Raw genomic sequence first — 21,529 nt, 5'->3', positions numbered from 1 at the left:
TGGAAAGTTTTAAGGTAATAAAAAACTCTACTGGAAGGAGGTGAAAAAGGAGAGAGGTGGATGAAAGAGTGGAAGTGTTGTGAGAAGTAAGGAAGGGGAGTTGCTGAATCAAAAGAAGGAAGTGAAAGGAAGATAGAAGGGTATTTTAAAGAATGATGAATTTGGGAGAAGGGAAGGCAGCAGTTATATGGGTGGGTATGAAGGAGGGAAGGAAGAGGATGCAAGTGCAAGGCCTATAGCAAAAAGGAAGGTAAGAAGCACAATAATGAGGCTGAAGGTAGGAAAGGCAGTTGGAGTAGATGGGATTATGGCTGAAATGCTGAAATATGGAGGAGAAAGTGTGATAGAGCTAATGCATCTTAAAGTATATGTAATTTAGTATGGAAATAAGGTTATGCCAGAGGATTAGGTGAAAGCTGTTAGCATTCCTTTATTCAAAGGAAAAGGTGCTAAGAATGTATGGAGTAATTAATGGGGAATAAGCCTTAAGTGTACCAGAAAAAGTGTATGACAGCGTGATGGAAGTTACTGAATGCAGAATAAGTGAAGAGCACGGGGGTTTTGCAGAAGGTAGGGGATGTGTGGATCAAATTTTTGTAGTAAAGATGACCGTGGAAAAGTATTTAGTGAAAGGTAGGAAGTTGCATGTAGCTTTTATGGATCTGGAGAAAATATATGACACAATGGAATGTTCTGTGGGATGTGTTATGAGTATATGGTATAGGGGATGACTGTTGGATGATGTGAAAGCCTTTTATAGGGGATTTGTGGGATGTGTTATGGATATATGGTATAGGGGACAACTGTTGGATGGGGTGAAAGCCTTTTATAGAGGAACAAATGCATGTATAAGGGTGGGTGGAGAGCTGAGTGAAAGGTGTGGTATACATGTACGTGTGAAGCAAGGCTGTGTGATGGTTCTTAGTGAATGTCGGTTTGCAGCAGGAGTGTGAAATGTCTCCATGATTGTTTTATTTGTTTATGGATGGGGTTGTTAGGGAGGTGAAAGCAAGAGTTTTGGAGACAGGGGCAAGTATGCAGTCTGTTGTGGATGAGAGAGCTTGGGAAGTGAGTCAGTTGTTCGCTGATGATATAGCGCTGTTGGCTGATTCGGTTGAGAAGCTGTAGAAGCTGGTGACTGAGTTTGGTAAAGTGTTTGAAAGAAGAGAGCTGAGAGTAAATGTGAATAAGGGCAAGGTTATTAGGTACAGTAGGGTTGAGGGACAAGTCGATTGGGAGGTAAGTTTGAATGGAGAAAAACTGGAGGAAATGAAATGTTTTAGGTATCTGGGAGTGAATTTGGCAGTGGATGGAACCATGGGAGTGGAAGTGATTCACAGGGTGGGGGAGGGGGCGAAAGTTCTGGGAGCATTGAAAATGTGTGGAAGGTGAGAACATTATCTCGAAAGCAAAAATGGGTATGTTTGAAAGAATAGTGGTTCCAACAGTGTTATATGTACACATGTACATATTCATACTTGCTGCCTTCATCCATTTCCGTTGCCACCCTGCCGCACATGAAATAGCATCCCCCCAACCCCTACCAGGAAAAGACAATAAAGGCCACAGTCAGTCTCTAGCTGCAAAACTTTCCATGGTTTACCCCAGACGCTTCACATGCCCTGGTTCAATCCATTGACAGCACTTCGTTCCAGGTTTACCACATTGTTCCAATTTACTCTATTTCTTGCATGCCTTTCACCCTCCTGTATGTTCAGGCCCTGATTGCTCAAAATCTTTTTTATTCCATCCTTCAACCTCCAATTTGGTCTACCGCTTCTCTTTCTTCCCTCCACCTCTGACACATATATCCTTTTTGTCAATCTTTCCTCACTCATTCTCTCCATGTGTCCAAACCATTTCAACACACCCTGTTCTGCTCTCTCAATCATTCACTTTCTGTTACCACACATCTCTATTACCCTTTCATTACTTTCTCGATCAAACCACCTCACTCCTCATATTGTCCTCAAACATCTCATTTCCAACACATCTACTCTCCTCCGCACAACCTTATCTATCGCCCATGACTCACAACCATGTAACATTGTTGGAACAACAGTTCCTTCAAACACATCCATTTTTGCTCTCTGAGACAATGTTCTCGCCTTCCACACATTTTTCAATGCTCCCAGAACCTTTGCCCCCTCTCTCACCCTGTGACACACTTCTGCTTCCATGGTTCCATCTGCTGTTAAGTCCACTCCCCGACATCTAAAACACTTCACTTCCTCCATTTTTTCTCCATTCAAATTTACCTCCCAGTTAACTTGTCCCTCAACCCTACTGAACCTAATAACCTTGCTCTTATTCACATTTACTCTCAACTTTCTCCTTTCACATACTTTTCCAAAGTCAGTCACCGACCTTTGCAGTTTCTCACCCAAATCAGCCACCAGAGCTGTATCATCAGTGAACAACAACTGACTCTTTTCCCAAGCCCTCTCAACCAGAACAGACTGCATACTTGCCCCTCTCTCCAAAGCTCTTGCGTTCACCTTCCTAACCACCCCATCCATAAACCAATTAAACAACCATGGAAACATCGCGCACCCCTTCCGCAAACCGACATTCACAGGGAACCAATCACTTTCCTCTCTTCCTACGTGTACACATGCCTTACATCCTTGGTAAAAACTTTTCACTGCTTCTAGCAACTTGCCTCCCACACCATATACTCTTAAAATCTTCCACAAAGCATCTCTATCAACCCTATCATATTCCTTCTTCAGATCCATAGATGCTACATACAAATCCATCTGTTTTTCTAAGTATTTCTCATGTACAGTCTTCAAAGCAAACACCTGACCAACACATCCTATACCACTTCTGAAACCACACTGCTCCTCCCCAATCTGATGCTTTGTACATGCATTTACCCTCTCAATCAATATCCTCCCTGACAATTTCCCAGGAATACTCAACAAACTTTTTTTTTTTTTTTTGCTTTGTCGCTGTCTCCCGCGTTTGCGAGGTAGCGCAAGGAAACAGACGAAAGAAATGGCCCAACCCACCCCCATACACATGTATATACATACGTCCACACACACAAATATACATACCTACACAGCTTTCTATGGTTTACCCCAGACGCTTCACATGCCCTGATTCAATCCACTGACAGCATGTCAACCCCGGTATACCACATCGATCCAATTCACTCTATTCCTTGCCCTCCTTTCACCCTCCTGCATGTTCAGGCCCCGATCACACAAAATCTTTTTCACTCCATCTTTCCACCTCCAATTTGGTCTCCCACTTCTCCTCGTTCCCTCCACCTCCGACACATATATCCTCTTGGTCAATCTTTCCTCACTCATTCTCTCCATGTGCCCAAACCATTTGAAAACACCCTCTTCTGCTCTCTCAATCACGCTCTTTTTATTTCCACACATCTCTCTTACCCTTACGTTACTTACTCGATCAAACCACCTCACACCACACATTGTCCTCAAACATCTCATTTCCAGCACATCCATCCTCCTGCGCACAACTCTATCCATAGCCCACGCCTCGCAACCATACAACATTGTTGGAACCAGTATTCCTTCAAACATACCCATTTTTGATTTCTGAGATAATGTTCTCGACTTCCACACATTCTTCAAGGCTCCCAGGATTTTCGCCCCCTCCCCCACCCTATGATCCACTTCCGCTTCCATGGTTCCATCCGCTGCCAGATCCACTCCCAGATATCTAAAACACTTTCTTCCTTCAGTTTTTCTCCATTCAAACTTACCTCCCAATTGACTTGACCCTCAACCCTACTGTACCTAATAACCTTGCTCTTATTTACATTTACTCTTAACTTTCTTCTTTTACACACTTTACCAAACTCAGTCACCAGCTTCTGCAGTTTCTCACATGAATCAGCCACCAGCACTGTATCATCAGCGAACAACAACTGACTCACTTCCCAAGCTCTCTCATCCCCAACAGACTTCATACTTGCCCCTCTTTCCAAAACTCTTGCATTCACCTCCCTAACAACCCCATCCATAAACAAATTAAACAACCATGGAGACATCACACACCCCTGCTGCAAACCTACATTCACTGAGAACCAATCACTTTCCTCTCTTCCTACATGTACACATGCCTTACATCCTCGATAAAAACTTTTCACTGCTTCTAACAACTTGCCTCCCACACCATATATTCTTAATACCTTCCACAGAGCATCTCTATCAACTCTATCATATGCCTTCTCCAGATCCATAAATGCTACATACAAATCCATTTGCTTTTCTAAGTATTTCTCACATACATTCTTCAAAGCAAACACCTGATCCACACATCCTCTACCACTTCTGAAACCACACTGCTCTTCCCCAATCTGATGCTCTGTACATGTCTTCACCCTCTCAATCAATACTCTCCCATATAATTTCCCAGGAATACTCAACAAACTTATACCTCTGTAATTTTAGCACTCACTCTTATCCCCTTTGCCTTTGTACAATGGCACTATGCACGCATTCCGCCAATCCTCAGGCACCTCACCATGAGTCATACATACATTAAATAACCTTACCAACCAGTCAATAATACAGTCACCCCCTTTTTTAATAAATTCCACTGCAATACCATCCAAACCTGCTGCCTTGCCGGCTTTCATCTTCCGCAAAGCTTTTACTACCTCTTCTCTGTTTACCAAATCATTTTCCCTAACCCTCTCACTTTGCACACCACCTCGACCAAAACACCCTTATCTGCCACTCTGTCATCAAACACATTCAACAAACCTTCAAAATACTCACTCCATCTCAACAAACTTATGCCTCTATAATTTGAACACTCGCCTTTATCCCCTTTGTCTTTGCACAGTGGTACTATGCATGCATTCCACTAATCCTCAGGCACTTCACCATGATCCATACATACGCTGAATATCTTTACCAACCAATCAACAACACAGTCACCCCCTTTTTTGATAAATTCCACTGTATTACCATCCTGACCCTCCACCTTGCCGGCTTTCATCTTCCGCAGCTTTGAATATTTCTTCTCTGTTTACCAAACATTCTCCCTGATCCTCTCACTTGACACACCACCCCACCCAAAATACCCTATATCTGCCCTCTGTCATCAAACACATTCAACAAACCTTGAAAATACTCACTCCATCTCCTTCTCACTTCATCACTACTTGTTATTACCTCCCCATTTGCCCCCTTCACCGATGTTTTCATTTGTTCTCTTCTCTTACGCAATTTATTTATCTTCTTCCAAAACATCTTTTTATTCTCCCTAAAATTTAATGATACTCTCTCACCCCAACTCACATTTGCCCTCTTTTTCCCCTCTTGCGCCTTTATCTTGACCTCTTGCTGTTTTCTTTTATACATCTCACAGCCATTTGCACTACTTCCCTGCAAAAATTGTTCAAATGCCTATCTCTTCTCTTTCACTAACAATCTTACTTCATCCCACCACTCACTACCCTTTCTTATCTGCCCACCTCCCACCTTTCTCATGCCATATGCATCTTTTGCACAAGCCATCACTGCTTCCCTAAATACATACCATTCCTCACCCACTCCCCTTGCGTCATTTGTTCTCATCTTTTGCCATTCTACACTCAATCTCTCCTGGTACTTCCTCACACAACCCTCCTTTCCATGGATGGAGTAATAAGTGAGATGAAAAAAAACTAGGGAAAAGCAGTGCAGAGAATGAGTGTAGCGGTGAGATACGGTGGCTATTGGCCAGTTCGCGGATGATACTGTGTTGTAGTTGCTTATAAGTGTTGGCCAGGCAGTTCATTGTCTGTGGTGGCCAGATAGCTGCTTGTCCGTGATGGCTAGGCAGATGATTGTTTGTGTTGTCCAGACAGCTGATTGTTTGTAGTGGCCAGATAGATGCTTGTCTGTGGTGGCCTGGCAGGTGATTGCTTGTGTTGGCCAGGCAGGTGATTGTTTGTGGTGGCCAGGCAGTTGCTTGTCTGTTGTGGCCAGGCAGGTGATTGTTTGTGGTGGCCAAGCAGGTGATTGTTTGTGGTGGCCAGGCAGGTGATTGTTTGTGGTGGCCAGGCAGGTGATTGTGGTGGCCAGGCAGGTGATCGTTTGATGTAGCCAGGCAGTTTATTGTTTGTGGTGGCCAGGCAGTTGCTTGTCTGTGGTGGCCAGGCAGTTTATTGTTTGTTGTGGCCAGGCAGGCGATTGTTTGTGGTAGCCAGGCAGTTGATTATTTGTGGTGGCGAGGTAGTTGCTTGTCTGTGGTGGCCAGGCAGGAGATTGATTGTGGTATCCAGGTAGGTGATTGTGGTATCCAAGCAGGTGATTGTTTGTGGTGGCCAGGCAGGTGATTGTTTGTGGTGCCCTGATAGTTGCTTGTCTGTGGTGGCCAGGCAGGTGATTGTTTGTAGTGGCCAGGAACGTGATTGTTTGTAGTGGCCAGGTAGGTGATTGTGGAAGTCAGGCAGGTGATTATTTGTGGTGGTCAGGCAGGTGATTGTTTGTGGTGGCCAGATAGTTGCTTGTCTGTGGTGGCCAGGCAGTTAATTGTTGTGGCCCGGCAGGTGATTGTTTGTGGTTGCCAGGCAGTTGCTTGTCTGTGGTGTCCAGGTAGGTGATTGTGGTGGCCAGGCAGGTGATTGTTTGGGGTGTCCAGGTAGGTGACTGTGGTGGCCAGGCAGGTGATTGTTTGTGGTGGCCAGGCAGGTGATTGTTTGTGGTGGCCAGGCAGGTGATTGTTTGAAGTGGCCAGGAACGTGATTGTTTGTAGTGGCCAGGTAGGTGATTGTGGAAGCCAGGCAGGTGATTGTTTGTGGTGGCCAGGCAGGTGATTGTTTGTGTTGGCCAGGCAGGTAATTGTTTTTGGTGGCCAGGCAGGTGATTGTTTGTGGTGGCAGGCAGTTGCTTGTCTATGGCGTCCAGGTATGTGATTGTGGTGGCCAGGCAGGTGATTATTTGTGGTGGCCGGGAAGGTGATTGTTTGTGGTGGCCAGGCAGGTGATTGTTATTGGTGGCCAGATAGTTGCTTGTCTGTGGTGGTCGGGAAGGTGATTGTTTTTGGTGGACAGGCAGGTGATTGTTATTGGTGGCCAGATAGTTGCTTGTCTGTGGTGGTCGGGAAGGTGATTGTTTTTGGTGGACAGGCAGGTGATTGTTATTGGTGGCCAGATAGTTGCTTGTCTGCGGAGGCCAGGCAGGTGATTGTTTGTGGTGGCCAGACAGGTGATTGTTTGTGGTGGCCAGACAGGTGATTGTTTGTGGTGGCCAGGCAGGTGACTGTTTGTGGTGTCCAGGTAGGTGATTGTGGTGGCCAGGCAGGTGATTGTGGTGCCATGCAGGTGATTGTTTGTGGTGGCCAGGTAGGTGATTGTTTGTGGTGGCCAGGCAGGTGATTGTTTTGGGTGGCCAGGCAGTTGCTTGTCTGTGGTGTCCAGGTATGTGATTGTGGAGGCCAAGCAGATGATTGTGGTGGCCAGGCAGGTGATTGTTTATGGTGGCCAGGCAGGTGATTGTTTGTGGTGGCTAGGCAAGTGATTGTTTGTGTTGGTCAGGCAAGTGATTGTTTGTGGTGGCCAGGCAATTGCTTGTCTGTGATGGCCAGGCAGGTGATTGTTTGTGGTGGCCAGGCAGGTGATTGCGGTGGCCAGACAGTTGATTGTTCGTAGTGGCCAGGTAGTTGCTTGTCTATGGTGGCCAGGCAGGTGATTATTTTTGGTTCTCAGGCAGGTGATTGTTTGTGGTTGCCCGGCAGTTGCTTGTCTGTGGTGGGCAGGCAGGTGATTGTTTGCTGTGGCTGGGCAGGTGATTGTGGTGGCCAGGCAGGTGATTGTTTGGTGTGGCCAGGCAGTTGATTGTGATGACCAGGCAGGTGATTGTCTGTGGTTGCCAGGCAGGTGATTGTTTTTGGTGGCCAGGCAGGTGATTGTTTATGGTGGCCAGGCAGGTGATCGTTTGTTGTGGCCAGGCAGGTGATTGTTTGTTGTGGCCAGGCAGGTGATTGTTTGTGGTTAGCCAGGCAGTTGATTGTTTGAGGTGGCGAGGCAGTTGCTTGTCTGTGGTGTCCAGGTAGGTGATTGTGGTGTCCAGGCAGGTGATTGTTTGTGGTGGCCAGGCAGGTGATTGTTTGTGGTGGCCTGATAGTTGCTTGTCTGTGGTGGCCAGGCAGGTGATTGTTTGTAGTGGCCAGGTACGTGATTGTTTGTGGTGGCCAGGCAGTTGCTTGTCTGTGGTGTTCAGGTAGGTGATTGTGGAAGCCAGGCAGGTGATTGTTTGTGGTGGCCAGATAGTTGCTTGTCTGTGGTAGCCAGGCAGGTGATTGTTCGTGTTGGCCGGGCAGGTGATTGTTTGTGGTGGCCAGGCAGGTGATTGTTTGTGGTGGCCAGATAGTTGCTTGTCTGTGTTGGCCAGGCAGGTGATTGTTTGTGGTGGCCAGGCAGGTGATTATTTTTGGTGGCCAGGCAGGTGATTGTTTGTTGTGGCCAGGCAGGTGATTGTTTGTTGTGGCCAGGCAGGTGATTGTTTGTTGTGGCCAGGCAGGTGATTGTTTGTTGTGGCCAGGCAGGTATTTGTTTGTGGTTAGCCAGGCAGTTGATTGTTTGTGGTGGTCAGGCAGTTGCTTGTCTGTGGTGTCCAGGTAGGTGATTATGGAAGCCAGGCAGGTGATTGTTTGTGGTGGCCAGGCAGGTGATTGTTTGTGGTGGCCAGATAGTTGCTTGTCTGTGGTAGCCAGGCAGGTGACTGTTTGTGTTGGCCAGGCAGTTGCATGTCTGTGGTGTCCAGGTAGGCGATTGTGGTGGCCAGGCAGGTGATTGTTTGTGATGTTCAGGTAGGTGATTGTGGTGGCCAGGCAGGTGATTGTGGTGGACAGGCAGGTGATTGTTGTGACCAGGCGGGTGATTGTTTGTGGTGGCCAGGTAGGTGATTGTTTGTGGTGGCCAGGAAGTTGATTGTTTGTGGTGGCCAGGTAGGTGATTGTTTGTGGTGGCCAGATAGGTGATTGTTTGTGGTGGCCTTGCAGGTGATTGTCTCTGGTGTCCAGGTAGGTGATTACGTTGGTCAGGCAGGTGATTGTTTATGGTGGGTCCAGGTAGGTGATTGTGGTGGCCAGGCAGGTGATTGTTTTTGGTGGGTAAGCAGGTGATTATTTGTAGTGGCCAGGCAGGTGATTGTTTTTGGTGGGTAGGCAGGTGATTATTTGTAGTGGCCAGGCAGTTGATTGAATGTGGTGGCCAGGCAGTTGATTGTTTGTTGTGGTCAGGCAGTTGATTATTTGTTGTGGTCAGCCAGTTGATTGTTTGTTGTGGTCAGGCAGTTGATTGTTTGTGGTGGCCAGGCAGTTGATTGTTTGTGGTGGCCAGGCAGTTGCTTGTCTGTGGTGGCCAGGCAAGTGATTGTTTGTGGTAGCCAGGCAGGTGATTGTTTGTGGTAGCCAGGCAGGTGATTGTTTGTGGTGGCCAGGCAGGTGATTGTCTGTGGTGTCCAGGTAGGTGATTTTGATGTCCAGGCAGGTGATTGTTTGTGGTTGCCAGGCAGATGATTGTTTGTGTTGGCCTGGCAGGTGATTGTTTGTGGTGGCCAGGCAGTTGCTTGTCTGTGGTGGCCATGCAGGTGATTGTTTGTGGTAGCCAGGCAGATGATTGTGGTGGCCAGGCAGGTGATTGTTTGTGGTGGCCAGACAGGTGAATGTTTGTTGTGGCCAGATAGTTGCTTGTCTGTGGTGGCCAGGCAGGTGATTGTTTGTGGTAGGAAGATAGATGCTTGTCTGTGGTGGCCAGGCAGTTGATTGTTTGTGGTGGCCAGGCAGGTGATAGTTTGTGGTGGCCAGGCAGTTGCTTGTCTGTGATGGCCAGGCAGATGATTTTGGTGGCCATGCAGGCGATTGTTTGTGGTGGCGAGGCAGTTGATTGTTTGTGGTGTCCAATTAGTTGATTGTGGTGGCCAGGCAGGTGATTGTTTGTTTTGGCCAGGCAGGTGATTGTTGTGGCCAGGCAGGTGATTGTTTGTGGTATCCAGGTAGTTGATTGTGGTGGCCAGGCAGGTGATTGTTTTGGCCAGGCAGGTGATTGTTGTGACCAGGCAGGTGATTGTTTGTGGTGGCCAGGCAGGTGATTGTTTGTGGTTTCCAGGCAGTTGCTTGTCTATGGTGTCCAGGTAGGTGATTGTGGTGGCCAGGCAGGTGATTGTTTGTTGTAGCTAGGCAGGTAATTGTTTGTGGTGGCCAGGCACTTGATTGTTTGTTTTGGCCAGGCAGGTGATTGTCTCTGGTGGCCAGGCAGTTGCTTGTCTGGGGTGGCCAGTGGTTTGATTGTGCGTGGTGGCCAACAAGTTGATTGTCTGTTGTGGCCAATCAGTTAATTGAATGTGGTGGCCAGACAGTTACTTGTCTGTGGTGGCCGGGCAGTTGATTGTTTGTGGTGGCCAGGCAGTTGTTCGTCTGTGGTGGCCAGGCAGATAATTGTTTGTTGTGGCCAATCAGTTAATTGGATGTGATGGCCAGGCAGTTACTTGTCTGTGGTGGCCAGGCAGTTGATTGTTTGTGGTGGCCAGGCAGTTGTTTGTCTGTGGTGGCCAGGCAGGTGATTGTTTGTGGTGGCCAGGCTTGTGATTGTTTGTTGTGGCCAGGCAGGTGATTGTTCGTGGTGGCCAGGCAGTTGATTGTTTGTGGTGGCCAAGCAGATGATTGTAGTGGCAAGGCAGGTGATTGTTTGTTGTGGCCAGGCAGGTGATTGTTTGTGGTGGCAAGGCAGGTGATTGTGGTGGCAAGGCAGTTGCTTGTCTGTGGTGGCCAGGCAGGTGATTGTGTGTGGTGGCCAGGTAGTTGATTGTTTGTGGTGGCCAGGCAGGTGAGTGTTTGTGGTGGCCAGGCAGGTGATTCTTTGTGGTAGCCAGGCAGGTGATTGTTTGTAGTGGCCAAGCAGTTGCTTGTCTTCGGTGGCCAGGCAGGTGATTGTTTGTGGTGGCCAGGCAGGTGATTGTTTGTGGTGGCCAGACAGTTGCTTGTCTGTGTTGGTCAGGAAGGTGATTGTTTGTTTTGGCCAGGCAATCGATTGTTTGTGTTGGCCAGGCAGGTGATTGTGGTGGCCATGCAGTTGCTTGTCTGCGGTGGCCAGGGAGGTGATTGTTTGTGGTGGCCAGGCAGTTGATTGTTTGTGGTGGCCAGGGAGGTGGTTGTTTGTGGTGACCAGGGAGGTGATTGTGGTGGCCAGGCAGGTGATTGTGGTGGCCAGGCAGGTGATTGTTTGTTGTGGCTTGGCAGGTGATTTGTTTGTGGTGGCCAGGCAGGTGATTGTGGTGGCCAGGCAGGTGATTGTTTGTTGTGGCTTGGCAGGTGATTGTTTGTGGTGGCCAGGCAGGTGATTGTTTGTGGTGGCCATGCAGATGATTTTTTGTGGTGGCCAGGCAGGTGCTTGTTATGGCCAGGCAGGTGATTGTTGTGGTGGCCAGGCAGGTGATTGTTTGTGGTGGCCAGGCAGGTGATTGTTTGTGGTGTCCAGGTAGGTGATTGTGGTGTCCAGGTAGGTGATTGTGGTGGCCAGGCAGGTGATTGTTTGTGGTGGCCAGGCAGGTGATTGTTTGTGGTGTCCAGGTAAGTGATTGTGGTGGCCAGGCAGGTGATTGTTTGTGGTGGCCAGGCAGGTGATTGTCTGTGGTGTCCAGGTAAGTGATTGTGGTGGCCAGGCAGGTGATTGTTTGTGGTGGCCAGGCAGGTGATTGTCTGTGGTGTCCAGGTAAGTGATTGTGGAGGCCAGGCAGGTGATTGTTTGTGGTGTCCAGGTAGGTGATTGTGGTGTCCAGGTAGGTGATTGTGGTGGCCAGGCAGGTGAGTCTGTGGTGTCCAGGTAGGTGATTGTGGTGGCCATGCAGGTGATTGTTTGTTGTGGCCAGGCAGGTGATTGTCTGTGGTGTCCATATGTAATTAGAAATAATTGTGTTAGGGGGTGGAGGAGCGGGAACCTTGCTGTGTACAAAGGAGTAAGACTGCTCAGCGAGGCCCTGCTGGTGATGGCTGGCTCGGTCGGTGCAGATATAGTCACGAGACAAACCTGAGTCGCACCTCCCAGAGGGGCTCATTCTCCTGACGTCGTTAAATCTGCATAAGGAAACGTTCAGCGGAGAGCTGCAGGACGGGACTCTGGCAATCCTGGCTACCTATGAGAAAACTACCTCCATCAGTGTGTTGCATGTTAAGGTTCGTCTCCCTAGAGTCTGCTGGAGTCTGAACCTGCCACGACTCACCATGGTCTCTCACCTTCGTCCAGCCACACATTGATGGGTAAGGTCCAGTCTTGACATCCATCATGGTAAATACAAGTCACCTTGTTGTTCTGATCAAATATTGTTAAATAAACTTACTATACCATACCTCCCCAGATGCACTACCATACCATACCTCCCCAGATACACTACCGTACCATACCTCCCCAGATACACTACCCTACCATACCTCCCCAGATACACTACCCTACCATACCTCCCCAGATACACTACCTTACCATACATCCCCAGATACACTACCCTACCATACCTCCCCAGATACACTACCTTACCATACATCCCCAGATACACTACCCTACCATACCTCCCCAGATACACTACCTTACCATACCTCCCCAGATACACTACCTTACCATACCTCCCCAGATACACTACCTTATCATACATCCCCAGATACACTACCCTACCATACCTCCCCAGATACACTACCTTACCATACATCCCCAGATACACTATCTTACCATACATCCCCAGATACTCTACCTTACCATACATCCCCAGATACACTACCTTACCATACATCCCCAGATACTCTACCTTACCATACATCCCCAGATACACTACCGTACCATACCTCCCCAGGTACACTACCGTACCATACCTCCCCGGATACATTACCGTATCATACCTCCCAGGTACACTACCCTACCATACCTCCCCAGATACTCTACCTTACCATGCATCCCCAGATACACTACCCTACCATACCTCCCCAGGTACACTACCGTACCACACATCCCCAGATACACTGCCGTACCATACCTCCCCAGATACACTACCCTACCATACCTCCCCAGATACTCTACCTTACCATGCATCCCCAGATACACTACCCTACCATACCTCCCCAGGTACAATACCGTACCATACCTCCCAGATACACTACCCTACCATACCTCCCCAGATACACTACCTTACCATACATCCCCAGATACACTATCTTACCATACATCCCCAGATACTCTACCTTACCATACATCCCCAGATACACTACCTTACCATACATCCCCAGATACTCTACCTTACCATACATCCCCAGATACACTACCGTACCATACCTCCCCAGGTACACTACCGTACCATACCTCCCCGGATACATTACCGTATCATACCTCCCAGGTACACTACCCTACCATACCTCCCCAGATACTCTACCTTACCATGCATCCCCAGATACACTACCCTACCATACCTCCCCAGGTACACTACCGTACCACACATCCCCAGATACACTGCCGTACCATACCTCCCCAGATACACTACCCTACCATACCTCCCCAGATACTCTACCTTACCATGCATCCCCAGATACACTACCCTACCATACCTCCCCAGGTACAATACCGTACCATACCTCCCAGATACACTACCCTACCATACCTCCCCAGGTACAATACCGTACCATACCTCCCAGATGCACTACCCTACCATACCTCCCCAGGTACACTACCGTACCATACTTCCCCAGATACACTACCGTACCATACCTCCCCAGATACACTACCGTACCATACCTCCCCAGGTACAATACCGTACCATACTTCCCAGATACACTACCCTACCATACCTCCCCAGGTACGCTACCGTACCATACCTCCCCAGATACACTACCGTACCATACCTCCCCAGATACACTGCCGTACCATACTTCCCAGGTACACTACCGTACCATACATCCCCAGATACACTACCGTACCATACCTCCCCAGGTACACTACCGTACCATACCTCCACAGATACACTACCGTACCATACCTCCCCAGGTACACTACCGTACCATACTTCCCAGGTACACTACCGTACCATACCTCCCCAGATACACTACCGTACCATATCTCCCCAGATACACTACCGTACCATACATCCCCAGATACACTACCGTACCATACCTCTCCAGATACACTACCATACCATACTACCCCAGATACACTACCGTACCATACCACCCCAGATACACTACCGTACCATATCTCCCCAGATACACTACCGTACCATACATCCCCAGATACACTACTGTACCATACCTCTCCAGATACACTACCGCACCACACATCCCCAGATACACTACCGTACCATACCTCTCCAGGTACACTACGGTAACATACCTAACTAGGTACACTACCGAACCATGCCTCCCAAGGTACGATACCGTACCATACCTCCCCAGATACACTACCTTACCATACATCCCCAGATACACTACCCTACCATACCTCCCCAGATACACTACCTTACCATACATCCCCAGATACACTACCCTGCTAGACCTCCCCAGATACACTACCTTACCATACATCCCCAGATACAGTACCCTACCATACCTCCCCAGATACACTACCTTACCATACATCCCCAGATACACTACCCTACCATACCTCCCCAGATACACTACCTTACCATACATCCCCAGATACACTACCCTACCATACCTCTCCAGGTACACTACCGTACCACACATCCCAGATACAATACCGTACCATATCTCCCCAGATACACTACCGTACCATACCTCCCCAGATACACTACCCTACCATACCTCCCCAGATACACTACCGTACCATATCTCCCCAGATACACTACCGTACCATATCTCCCCAGATACACTACCGTACCATATCTCCCCAGATACACTACCGTACCATACCTCCCCAGATACACTACCGTACCATATCTCCCCAGATACACTACCGTACCATACCTCCCCATATACACTACCCTACCATACCTCCCCAGATACACTACCGTACCATATCTCCCCAGATAGACTTCCGTAACATACCTCTCCAGATACACTACCGTACCATACCTCCCCAGATACACTACCGTACCATACCTCCCCAGATACACTACCCTACCATACCTCCCCTGATGCACTACTGTACCATACATCCCCAGATACACTACCCTACCATACTTTCCCAGTTATACTACCTTACCACACATCCCCAGATACACTGCCGTACCATACTTCCCCAGATACACTACCGTACCATACCTCCCCAGATACACTACCGTACCATACCTCCCCAGGTACACTACCGTACCATACATCCCCAGTTACACTACCGTACCATACCTCCCCTGATACCCGACCGTGCCATACCTCCCCAGGTACACTACCGTACCATACCTCCCCTGATACACGACCGTGCCATACCTCCCCAGGTACACTACCGTACCATACCTCCCCTGATACACTACTGTACCATACCTCCCAAGGTACACTACCGTACCATACATCCCCAGGTACACTACTGTACCATACCTCCCCTGATAGACTACCGTACCATACATCCCCAGGTACGCTACCGTACCGTACCTCCCCAGATACAATACCGTACCATACCTCCCCAGGTACACCAGTCTTTAGCCCTGCCTTCCCTTCCCATCCACGGTGCCCAGCCAACCCCTCCCCAGCCTTGAGGTCCTGCTTCTCCTCCCCATACTCGATACCGAGTCAAGCCCTCCCCAACCTTACGTCTGTGTTTGGTAAAATGATTAGGAAATGATACAAGATAGAATTGTCACGTTTCCAGAAGATCACAACATTACATCGAGCAACCAACACGGTTTCCACTACAGAAGATCCTGCCTGGCGAATTTGCTGGAATTCTTTAATGTTATTTATCAGAACTGGGACGAAAAATTACCGTCTGATGTAGAATTCCAAATGGCTTTGGATAAAGTACGTCACAAGAGACTTTTACATAAACACAGAGCTTACGGAATCGGTGAAGAACTGTGTACATGGATCAGAGACTGGCTAACCGGAAGAAAGCAGCCACCGTAGTATTAAACGGCGAAGCCTCAGATTGGCTGGACATAACGATTGGAGTGCCACAGGGGTCGGTCCTGGGCCCAATTCTTTTCATAATGTACATTAATGACCTAGAACTCGATCTCATATCTAAGATCTCCAATTCTGCTGTCGATACTAAACTAGGAAGTAGAGCTGTAAACAGGCGGGACTGCGAAATGATTGAAAGAGATCTTAACTTACTAGCAGTGTGGTCAGATAGATGGCAAATGAAGTTCAATGTAGACAAGTGTAAAGTTATGCACTTTGGAGACAAGAATATACGTTACGACTACAAACTATTCGTAAACTCTCTAACTAAAGTAAATGAAGAAAAGCACCTTGGAGTTGTCATTAGCAAACAATCTGAAATATACCAAACAGTGCCAAGCAGCAAGTTAAAAAGGCGACCAAATGTTAGGTTTCATAGCCAGGAACATAGATCACAAGACACCAGAAACAATTCTCGCACTTCATAATTCTCTAGTAAGACCACACCTTGAATATGCAATCCAATTTTGGTCCCTAAACTTTAAAAGAAGACGAGGAAAATTAGAGCAAGTACAAAGACGCGCGACGAAATTAATCCCATCCCTTAGAAATCTGTCATACGAAGAAAGGCTAAAACGATTGGATCTCTTCCTTAAAAAACGTAGACCTCGCGGTGACTTAATCCAAGAGTCCAAAATTCTGATCAAGTTAGATAACGTAAATAACGAACATCTTTTCTAAATACAAGAAAATTCGGTTACCAGGACAAATGGAATAAAACTCAAAGCTAAAAGATGTACTACGAACGTGGGAAAAAGCTTCTTTTCCCATAGGTGTGTTGAGCACTGGCATAAGGTACCGTCAGACGTAGTGAATACTAAGACTATAAATAACTTCAAAAGTCGTTTAGACAAATATTTTATACATTCAGGTAAACTGAGAAAAACGACAGAAATAAACTGTATAAACGACAGCGGTAACGGGGATAGTAGAAGGCTAATGTGCAGCAGCGGGGATTCTTTCCTCCCCATCCTCGGGGCTCAGTCCCTCTTCTCCAACCTTGGGGCCCTTCCTCTCCTCCCCATCCTCGGGGCTCAGTCCCTCTTCTCCAACCTTGGGGCCCTGCCTCTCGTCCCCATCCTCGGGGCTCAGTCCCTCTTCTCCAACCTTGGGGCCCTGCCTCTCCTCCCCATCCTCGGGGCTCAGTCCCTCTTCTCCAACCTTGGGGCCCTGCCTCTCCTCCCCATCCTCGGGGCTCAGTCCCTCTTCTCCAACCTTGGGGCCCTGCCTCTCCTCCCCATCCTCGGTGCCCAGTCTGTCCACCCCAGCCTTGGGGCCCTGCCTCTCCTCCCCATCCTCGGTGCCCAGTTTCTCCACCCCAGCCTTGGGGCCCTGCCTCTCCTCCCCATCCTCAGCGCCCAGCCAACCCCTCCCCAGTTTTGGATCCGTGCCTCTCCTCCCTAGTACTGACGTCCAGTCTCTCAGTCTTAACCATGGGGACCGGACTCTCCTCCCCAATCTCAGGCCCCTGCTCCAGCTCCCTGTGGCTGAGGGCAGCCAACAATACCTGCCTGCCTCATACACCTCAGGGGAGAGTTAGCCTCAGACTTGCCTCATACACCCCAGGGGAGGGTTAGCCTCAGACTTGCCTCATACACCCCAGGGGAGGGTTAGCCTCAGACTTGCCTCATACACCCCAGGGGAGGGTTAGCCTCAGACTTATGGAGTGGCTTGTCATAAATCAATCTAGTATGAGCCCCCAGGGGACCATGTGAGCCCTCACGGGACCACGTGAACCCCCAGGGGACCACATAAGCCTGAAGGGGACTATGTGAACCTCAGGGGACATGTGAATCCTCAGGTGACCATGTGAGCCTCCAGGGGACATGTGAACCCCTAGGAGACATGTGAACCCCTAGGAGACATGTGAGCCCTCAGGGGTCATGTAGGACCCCAGGGGACATGTGACCCCTAGGGGACCACGTGACCTCCAGGGAACATGTGAGTCCCCAGGGGACAATGTAAACCTCCAGGGGACATGTGAGCCCCCAGGGATCATGTGAGGCCCAGGGGACATGTTAATCCCTAGGAAGCTTGTGTCCCTCAGGGGACATGTGAGCCCCCATGTGACCATGTAAGCCCCCAGGAGACCACGTGACACCCCAGGGGAGGTGTGAGCCCCAGAGGACCATGTTAGATCGCAGGGGACATGTGAGCCCCCGGGGACCATTTAACCCCAGGGGACCATTTGACTCCAGGGGACGATTTGAGCCCCAGGGGACATGTAAACTCCCCAAGAGACCATGTTAGCCCGCAAGGGACCATGTAAATTCCCAGGGGGCGTGAGACCCCCAGGAGACCAAGTGACCCCCCAGGGGACATGTGAGTCCCTAGGTGCCATGTGAGGCTCAGAGAACATGTGAGCCCCCGGGGGACATATGAGCCCCCAGGTGACCATGTGAGCCCCCAGGGGGCATGTAAACCCTCAAGGGAGCATGTTAACCCCAATGGGACATGCTAGCCCGTGAGGGAGCATGTGACCTCCCAGGGGACACGTGAGCCCCAGGGGACCATGTGAGCCCCCAGGGGATATGTGAGCCTCCAGGGAACCATGTGAGCCCCCAGGGGATATGTGATCCCCCAGGGAACATGTGAACCCATAGGGGACCATGTGTGGGGGACATGTTTATGGTGTAGGCATGCCACAAGTAGATGTGGTGTAGCTTCACGTGCAACATGTGTTCCTCAAGATGTGGCAACACATTTGTGTTGTCATGCGATGTGTGATGAAGCACTGGATCAGTGGTTACCCTCCCCAAGTGTCTGCTTCACACCTTGTGTATAATATGAGGTCAGGTAGGTGGGGTTCAGGTGGCTAGAGGACAGGTGGCTTGGATCCAGGTGGCTAGGGTCCAGGTGGCTGGGGTTTAGGATTTGAGGCCCAGGTGGCTGGGGTCCAGGTGGCTGAAGGCCAGGTGTCTTGAAGCTAGGTGGCTGGAGGCCAGGTGGGTGGGGTTCAGGTGGCTGGAGGCCAGGTTGCTGGGATCCAGGTGGCTAGGGTTCAGGTGGCTGGGGTCCAGGGGGGTGTATGCCAAGTGTATGGGAAGCAGGTGGGTGGAGGAGCATCGGTGGGTTATGGTGCGGAAGATGGGCCAGGCAGGCTGGTGGAGGAGGAACACGACCAACATTACCACATACAACTTCCATTGTGACTCTTGTGGTCAGGAAAGTAACTTGATCTGCTGGTGCTGGTGCCACTACTACTGCCTCAACCTAACCCTCCCATGTCATCCTTCCCTCCCCCTGCCCGTCCCTGCCCGTCCCTCCCTCAGCCCGTCCCTGCCTGTCCCTCCCTCAGCCCGTCCCTGCCCGTCCCTCCCTCAGCCCGTCCCTGCCCGTCCCTCCCTCAGCCCGTCCCTGCCCGTCCCTGCCCGTCCCTTTCTCAGCCCGTCCCTCCCTCAGCCCGTCCCTGCCCGTCCCTCCCTCAGCCCGTCCCTGCCTGTCCCTCCCTCAGCCCGTCCCTCCCTCAGCCCGTCCCTGCCCGTCCCTCCCTCAGCCCGTCCCTGCCTGTCCCTCCCTCAGCCCGTCCCTGCCCGTCCCTCCCTCAGCCCGTCCCTGCCCGTCCCTCCCTCAGCCCGTCCCTGCCTGTCCCTCCCTCAGCCCGTCCCTGCCCGTCCCTCCCTCAGCCCGTCCCTGCCCGTCCCTCCCTCAGCCCGTCCCTGCCCGGTGGGGAAGGATGTGAGGTAAGCGTGGGGTAGATGGGAGAAGATGTGAAGTAGGTGTGGAGCAGGGGGGGGGGGGGGTGTGAGGAAGGCGTTGGGCAAGTGGGGTGAGATAGGCGTGGGGCAGGCGGGTGGAGGATGTGAGTTAGGCGTGGGGTAGGTGGGTAGAGGATGTGAGGTAGGCGTAGGGCAGGCGAATGGAGGATGTGAGGTAGGCGTAGAGCAAGTGGGGTGGAAGATGTGAGGTAGGCATGGGGCAGGTGGAGTAGGTGGAATATGTGAGGTAGGCGTGGGGCAGGTGGGTGGAGGATGTGAGGTAGGCGCGGGGCAGGCGGGTGGAGGATGTGAGGTAGGCGTGGAACAGGCGGGTGGAGCATGTGAGGTAGGCGTGGAGTAGGCGGGTGGAGGATGTAGGGCAGGTGGGTGGAGGATGTGAGGTAGGCGTGGGGTAGGTGGATGGAGGATGCGAGGTAGGCGTGGGGCAGGTGGGTGGTGGATGTGAGGTAGGCGTGGGGTAGGTGGGTGGAGGATATGAGGTAGGCGTAGGGCAGATGGGTGCAGGATGTGTGGTAGGCGTGGGACAGGTGGGTAGAGGATGTGAGGTAGGCTTGGGGTAGGTGTGTGGAGGATGTGAGGTCGGCGCGGGGCAGGCGGGTGGAGAATGTGAGGTAGGTGCGGGGCAGGCGGGGGCAGTGTGATGTGAGGTAGGCGTGGGGTAGGCGGGGGGAGGATGATAGGTGGTAGGCGTGGGGTAGGCGGGTGGAGGATGTGAGGTAGGTGTGGGTAGGTGGGTGGAGGATGTGAGGTAGGTGGGTGGAGGATGTGAGGTAGGTTTGGGGCAGGCGGGTGGAGAATGTGAGGTAGGCGGGGGGAGGATGATGGAAGGTATGCGTGGGGTAGGCGGGTAGAGGATGTGAGGTAATCGTGGGGCAGGCGGGTGGAGAATGTGAGGTATGCGTGGGGCAGGCGGGTGGAGGATATAAGGAACGCGGGGGTAGATGGGTGGAGGATGTGAGGTAGGCGTGGGGCAGGCGGGGTGGGGGGAGGATGTGAGGTAGGCGGTGGGCTGGCGGGGGTAGGATGATGGGAGGGAGGCGTGGGGCAGCCGGGAGGAGGATGTGAGGTAGGCATGGTAGGTGGGTGGAGGATGTGAGGTAGGCGTGGGGCAGGCGCATAAGAGACGAGGAAGGCATGGGGTAGGTGGGTGGAGGATGTGAGGTAGGTGTGTGGCAGGTTGGTTGGGGGGAGGATGTGAGATTGTAGTGGAGCAGGTGGGTGGAGGATGTGAGGTAGGCGTGGGGTAGGCAGGTGGAGGATGAGGTAGGCGTGGGGCATGTGGGTGGAGGATGTGAGGTAGGCGTGGGGCAGGTGGGTGGAGAATGTGAGGTAGGCGTGCGGCCGTTGGGGAGGGGGGAGTATGTGAGGTAGGCGTAGGGTAGGGGGTTGGTGGATGTGAGGTAGGCGTAGGGCAGGTGGGTGGAGGATGTGAGGTAGGCGTGCGGCCGTTGGGGCGAGGGGAGTATGTGAGGTAGGCGTAGGGTAGGGGGTTGGAGGATGTTAGGTAGGCGTGGGGTAGGCGGGTGGAGAATGTGAGGTGGGCGTGGGGCAGGTGGGTTGAGGATTTGAGGTAGGCGTGGGGCAGGTGGGTGGAGGATGTTAGGTAGGCGTGGGGCAGGCGGGTGGAGGATGTGAGGTAGGCGTGGGGCAGGTGGGTGGAGGAAGTGAGGTAGGCGTGGGGCAGGTGGATGGAGGACGTGAGGTGGGCGTGGGATAGATGGGTGAAGGATGTG

The 21,529-nt window shown here is 50.9% G+C and overlaps 1 protein-coding gene across 1 annotated transcript in view; it reads left to right on the top strand.

The window, feature by feature from the left end:
* The window catches only part of LOC139756162 (uncharacterized), an 85,207-nt gene that overhangs the window by 6,313 nt on the left and 57,365 nt on the right, over positions 1-21,529 (top strand). The window lies entirely within an intron of this gene.

The sequence above is a fragment of the Panulirus ornatus genome, chromosome 20 (assembly GCF_036320965.1).
Source record: "Panulirus ornatus isolate Po-2019 chromosome 20, ASM3632096v1, whole genome shotgun sequence".
Lineage (NCBI taxonomy): Eukaryota > Metazoa > Arthropoda > Malacostraca > Decapoda > Palinuridae > Panulirus > Panulirus ornatus.
Note: the sequence above shows the minus strand (reverse complement) of the source record. Positions and strands in the feature narration are given on the sequence as shown.